Here is a 6,806-nt window from a genome sequence, read left to right as displayed (position 1 = left end):
TTAAAAAATTATATATACATCATTAGTACTATTATCTTCTGTATAGTATTACAAAATAAAAAATATTTAGTCTAAAGGGCCCATAAAGTCGGGTTCGCTCGGGGCCCTTGAAATCTTAGAGCCGGCCCTGTGTGTGAGTGGAATATGTGCTGAAGCTAGCATACCTAAATGTGCAGGTGGAGTCCAGAATATGAAGATGTATTGGTCTCTATCCATCCGAAAGAAAATTTATCTCACGGATCCGGCTTTAAAGAAAATGCTCACTTTAACACAAACTCTTTCCTGTGCCTACCAACGGAGTAACTAGTGAGCGAATAACGGGCTAACGGCCTCCCGCAAGGCCACAAAGGCCTTGGTTCGCGTGTTAGGATTCTAGCGCACTTCTTTTGGTCTCCCCATGAAAGATTAAATGAAGTCTATTTGCAAAAAATTTTCAGAGATGAATATAACTTTTTACAATGAATCCAATAATAACAGTAATTAATGGATGATTTACTACAACTCTTTTCCGAGGACATCACTTCTCCCACGCAGGCACCAACTCACTCGCGTTGCGGTCAGTCTCGCCACACCACACCAGTCAGTCGGACGACTCCCCCGAGGCGAGAGCGCATGGCGGAGCGGAAGCGGAAGCGGAAGCGGGCGGCGGAGGAGTGGGAGAGGCGGAAGAGGAGCAGGAGGAGGAGTTTGAGGAGGAGGGAGGGGCTGGGGAAGCGGCAAGTGGGGTGGGCGGGCGGCCCCGTGGAGGCGCTCGGGGAGGAGGTGATGGGGCGGGTGATGGAGCTCCTGGACGCGCGCAGCGTGGCACGATGCACCGCGGTCTCCCGCGCGGGGCCGCGGCCGACGACCGCCTCTGGGCACCCAAGGTTCGGACGCTCCCCCCGCTGCCCCTCTCGCGCTCCTTGTAATTCGCGTTTGTTGGCCTGCGCGCTCGCGCGCGGCTTGGGGTGTCTTGTGGCTCCTGTTCGACAGATTGATCTGTCGGTGGCGTGAGGGATTGAAAGCCTCCGGTTCCCTCGAGCAGACGATCGAGCACCTGGTGCTCGAGTCCGCTGGGATCAGGAATGAGGCTGAGGATATTCCTGGTTTGGAGTAAAGGAATCCCCAAAATTTTCCTAGCTAGAAGTGCAAAGGACATGCATTTGACCTGCATCATAGTTTACTGACACTGCACAAGTAATAGGTACTGGGCGCTATTTCTGCTTTTGTAGTTTTTGGCTTTTTGCGTAGGCCCCTATTTTCCATGGGAGCTACTCCTGTGCACTCACTATTGTATCGAATATCAATATATGGTCTTCTCAATTCTCAAATATTTTGTTGATTCTGTCCATGGCAGGGCGATAACTGGCAATCTAGCAAATTTATGTGATGTTTCCAAAGAAAGAAGCCTTGGGTGACATTGACTTGGTAGAGAAAGAATTGTTTTCTGGACCAAGGTTAACTGGTTTTCTTTTGTCCCAAATTAGACATAGCAAACAATATAAGATGGTGGAAATATTCCCATTGAGTCTAATTTAATTAAATTTTACATGTGCATTTTATTTTTTTCTTTCCAATTTATTTTAATGTTTGAATGTTGCAGTTCCAAGCACTGTCAATTTTTTAATGTGTTTTTTGTTTCAGATAAATTTTATTTGACTCTTTGTTGTAATATTTTCTTAATCATATTCATATGGATTTTCTGCAAAGAATATGCTTCCCAAAACATTAATCATGTTTGTTATGCCAATATGACATTGGTCATGGAGGAGGATATTCTCAAAGGGACCCATGTCTACAGCTTTCTTAAACTCATGATGGGGCATGGTTTGGTAATGCACTTGTATGGCCATTGCTAGTAATTAAATGACTTGTTTTACTTTACAATCCCTAATAGTTTGTATTCTTGGTTATATTGATGATATCTGAACTTTTGAGATATTGATGTTTTGAAATCTCTGCTCTTAACCTTGTTAATATTTGAAATCTGTTTTCCAATTTTCATCAATTTTTCACTCTCATTATTGACAAAATAGTCACTAATGTCAACATATTGAGGTGCTACGTGTTACCTAATTTTTTTTTTTTTGAAACAAAAGAGAATTGAAGACCCTAGTATCAACACTAGAGTCTCCAATAAAATATATGATACTAAAATTGAAAATATAGGGACTTGATTGCATCTCTGACATGTTTTGTGTCACTGACTTACCGTGAGATGTCCAATATGTTTTTGAAACAAAGGAGAGTTGAACACTCCTATTTCAGCGTTAGAGCCTCCAATACAATATAAAATACTAAAATTAAAAAATATGGGGACTTGATTGCATCTCCTTCTACTGCAAAGGAGCAAAAAGGCAAATTACCAAAATTGAAACTAGACAGACCTGATTGGAGAAAGATTGGAGAAAACAAGGGGACAAAAGAAAACTGTGGCAGACATTACTGTTCTATATATAGCATCTTTGCTCATGATACACAGCAGTTCCTGATCATTGTCTTGTTCGCAGTGTGCTGAACTGATGGCGGGAAAGGCACATATTCCTCGTTTAACATCGATCCGCACTGGATCTAAGTTGTCTACTTATTCAATGGCCATCATGGATGGCAAACGGGTCAGTACCGGCAAATTTTTTTCCATCCGTAGGATCAATAATGCAGTGGATGAACTCGTAGGATCAATAATGCAGTGGATGAACTGCAGTGGGATGCAGAATGTCTTGTGCTCATGTACTATCAGTATTTGTACCTTGGCACTGACAAAGATGATCTTTTGGATTGTCCAGATTCTGGGAATGAGGCCAATTATATTATTTACATTATGCATCTTTTCTTTTCTTTCTTTTATTTCATTCATATATACATTGATGATTATGGGGAAGTTCTCTCTGGTCATCTTTTTAATTTATCCTTCATCTGAATAAACAATAAGCATATTTCATATTTCACTTCTTCATTGCTCTCGACATGAATTATAATCTTCTCTTATTCAGAGTCGGATCACAAAAGAGGATCTCTGCGATCATGCATGGGAATATCGTTTCACTTTAGTAAGTTTCTCTAACTTGGTGCTCATTTGTTTGTTTGAACTTTGAAGTATGAACTATGTCATTGCATATTGTGCCCTAGGAAAGTCTATTTTACTTCCCCCAAAAAATTCGAACCCACTGAATAAATTTGTGACTTGATCACTTCCCAAACAATCCATAACAGCTTAAATTACCCCCTAACCTGGTTTGAGACCCTGTTTTTACTGATGTGGAAGTGGTTTTGCCGTGTCAACAGAACCTGCCACTGTGAACTAGTTGATGTGGCAGTTAAGCTGAGGGAGTGAGGGGAACAGCGAGGGCGCGTGCTCTCCTCTACGTCGTCTCTTCCTCCCGACACAGATAACTACACGTTGGCAGTTGCTGCTGCTGGCAGATAGCAGCCTGTCCTGAGTGGAGATGCAGAACACAACTGATAGAGCTTGGCAAGCCATCTTGTTCTTTGCCGCCTCTGCCTCAGCCAGGAAGAGCTCAGGATTGTTGCCTAAGCCTGAGCAGATGCACCACAAACCTACCAGTGTAGCTTCAGTCTCCTAGTCAAGCACATCCTGCCCATGTTCAAGTTGTCTTGGGATAGCTGCGTGTCACGGTGAGTGTGCAGATGCAAAATGGCTATGCCCAAGGCATTGTTGCTGCATGAGGTCGTTGAAATTTGAACTGACAGTGAAAGAGCAGCTGTGTGGGTGTGCATGTGGCATTGAAGGTGAGTAGGTGACTTCATTGCCGTGGGCAAAGTCAAAGGTAGTAGGCGCTCAGTCCCTCGATCCCTCCTGCTGGAAAAACAAAGCAACAGACAGAGCTTCGGTTCCTCATCTCATAACTGAAGAGCTTCAGCGCATCATCTCAAACAAAATTGATTTCAGTAATAAAAATGGTTGTTGCCAGCAAATATGAAGTTCAAATTGAGTTTGCACCATAAACAAAATTGATTTCTGTGAAAGTTGTCTTACAGGAGGTGGACTAGCATTAAACCAAATCGGTGCAGTCAAAGTGCAATCAGATTGGATTTGTGTCCACGAATTCAAGAGATCACAGGCTGCCTGGTCGATGCAGATGATTCTAAAAGGGAACAACACAAATCAAACACAGAAGGCAGCAGATTGGTATTCACATCAGCCAAAGCAGCTGGGGGCAGAGGTTAGGTACGTGGTGCCCTGAGGCTCGTAGCTGGCATATGATCAGCGTGCTACTGCTGCTCGCTGTGCAGGGTCAACTTCATCGTTGTGCTACTTCCTCTTCATGGATGGAGTAGAAAGGAAGATAGAGATGGCGTGGTAGAAGAAAGAGGTGACATATGCTGCTTACATGGCAAAATAGCTCTACATTGGCATCCATATCATCAAAACCACTGTGCAAAACCGGTTAGGGGGTAATTTAAGCTGGTACTGATTGTTTGAGGGACTAAATCAAGTCATAATTTTGTTCAGGGGGTTAGATGGACAAATTGAATGATTCGAGGGAGTAAAATGGACCCTTTCCTTTGTTTTATCTTAGTGGTTGCTGCTGTACAACTGACTCTACAAGTTTTGAGTTCAAGTGGTTTTAGTCGACCAGAGTCTGATATGCATGGGATCATGTCAACTGTCAGGGTCTCTCTATCTTCTTCAGATGTTGTAGCTTCCAAACGCACTGAGGGAGAGTTGATGCATATATCTTCGTGGTGGCAATTAAAGGTTATAAACTTTGTTACATTTGGTCAAAGCCTCAAGGGGGGTATTTGAATATCAACATTTTCTTGAGAAACTGCATGCAATAAATATATGTAGAAAATAAATGTAGATGTGTTATTTTGCTCTGCCATTATGGGAATGTGTGTGCACTTTTGTTGCTAGAAAATTGTGATTTGGTTATGTTACTACAAGATTACTGATACTGTAATTGGAATAATGGATTTCCTGGAAAAAATATTTGAAAACTTTAGGAATTTGATGCTACAGTTTTAATAAGAATTTTAAATATGTTTTGAGATGAAATGTGGGAGTATGGCAACCTAGGTTTATGGGGAGTTTTCCAACCATGCTACACTCGGTAAGAACTTATTCTTCTGTTCTTGCAGGCAGCACCAGAATACTGGAGGAATCTTGATCCATCATGGAAGCACACTGGTCCGCCTATGCGGCGTTACTTCCACCCTGATGGCTACCACAGCGCAGACCCTCATGACACTGTGTGGGGTGGCCATCAGTGCGCCTACACAGTAATCACAAGCTTTGTCGGTGATGGGCAAATCAGGGATCACTAGGTGAGGATCAACCGGTGGCCACCGTTGAAGGTTTCGAGGAAGGATGACTGGAGCTGGGAGCTGTCGAACCACCTCTACCGCTACAACAGCATCCCCGACGCTGACAAGAAAGGATGCACCGGTCCTCTGTTTCCAGTCTGGTGAACACACTTCTCTGCAGCTAAGTCGTCGACAGCAGATCGTGGTCTCATGATCTTGCACCGGTAGAAACTTGGCGTGTGCAGCAGGAGGTTATGTTTGATATTTGAACGCCAGCTAAGGTTAAGCTTGGGTGTGTGGGTCTGTAATATAGAAGCGCCTGAGTTATATGACTCTGCTTGTGTGATGGGTGGTTCAGCGAGACTATATATCGTGGTGATAAGCCCTTCGTAGTGGTTTGAAAGTATTTTGTTAAAACTTGTGCGTCTGTAAAATAGCGTGGATGAACCTTTACGTACCTTAAGGTATGTGTTGGAGTGTACAGTTTAGGCCCATCTAGAGGCCTATGTAATGGCTACTATTTACCCACACTATCTAGGATTTGGAGGAATCTAAAGAAAATTGATCCAAAAGATGGTATCTAGCCTTCTCCTCTCTCCCTCCCCTCCCTCCCTCTAGCCGCCAGGCCCGCCGCCGGGCCCACCATGGCAAGCCGGCCCCTGGCGCCGCTGCCACCCCTCCTTCCCTCCCCTCTCCTCTGCCCTTGGCGCCATCTCCTCCTCTGTCCTGTGTGCATGGCCGCCGGCTCCTTGGCCTGCCGCCCCCTGGGCGCCCGCAGCCACCGCTGCCGCCCTCGTCGCCGTGACTGACCTCGACGCACCGTCCCACTCGCCGACGCCCCACCCGTCACCGGACGTCGACGCGACGGATCCGGCCTCCCTGGGCGTGGATCCGTCCGTTCTGGCTGCAGGGGGCGCGGACGGGGCGAGCACCGCCGCCGCTGCCGCCCTGGGCGTAGCGGGCGCGGGGGCGCGGACGCCGCCACCGCTGCCTCTGCAGCCCTGGCCGCAGGCGCGGGCGACGCCGCCACCGCAGCCGCCATGGCCACGGGCACGGGTGCGGGGGGCGCCGCCGCCGCCGCAGCCATGGGCGCGGGCGCGGACGGCGCGGCCTTCGCTCCTCCTCCTCCTTGGCGCGGAATGGGCATGCATCCCATGGACGTGCCGTTCGCCGCCGCCGCCTTCCGCGGGACGCAGCCCCTCGTCACCGGAGCTGCTCCGGCCGATGCTGCTCTTGCCGCGGCCCTCCTCGCCGCCAAGTCCAAGGCCGCGGCTGCTCAGGAGTGGGTCCGTGCGGCTGCCCTCGCTTGGGAGAGCGAGCGCTCCACGGCCAATGCTCTCGCTCGCCAGGTCGCTGAGGCGGAGCACTACTTCCTCCACACCGGCCTGCCGTCCCCTTCGTCGAGCACGCCGCCTCTTCTTCCCACCAGGCTCCCCCTCGGGTTCTGGACCCCGGCCCGCCCCGACCGATCCCATGGTCTCCCAGCTCCACCTTCAGGCCGTCGGCGTCCAGAACATCAAGACCCTAGTCTCCGTCCTCCTCGACCCTACGTCCTCCTC

The 6,806-nt window shown here is 47.6% G+C and overlaps 1 pseudogene; it reads left to right on the top strand.

Moving 5' to 3' along the window:
* Window positions 1–537: 537 nt before the first annotated feature.
* On the top strand, window positions 538–5,819 carry LOC120690230 (annotated as a pseudogene).
* Window positions 5,820–6,806: the final 987 nt, after the last annotated feature.

The sequence above is a fragment of the Panicum virgatum genome, chromosome 9N (assembly GCF_016808335.1).
Source record: "Panicum virgatum strain AP13 chromosome 9N, P.virgatum_v5, whole genome shotgun sequence".
NCBI classification, from domain to species: domain Eukaryota; kingdom Viridiplantae; phylum Streptophyta; class Magnoliopsida; order Poales; family Poaceae; genus Panicum; species Panicum virgatum.
Note: the sequence above shows the minus strand (reverse complement) of the source record. Positions and strands in the feature narration are given on the sequence as shown.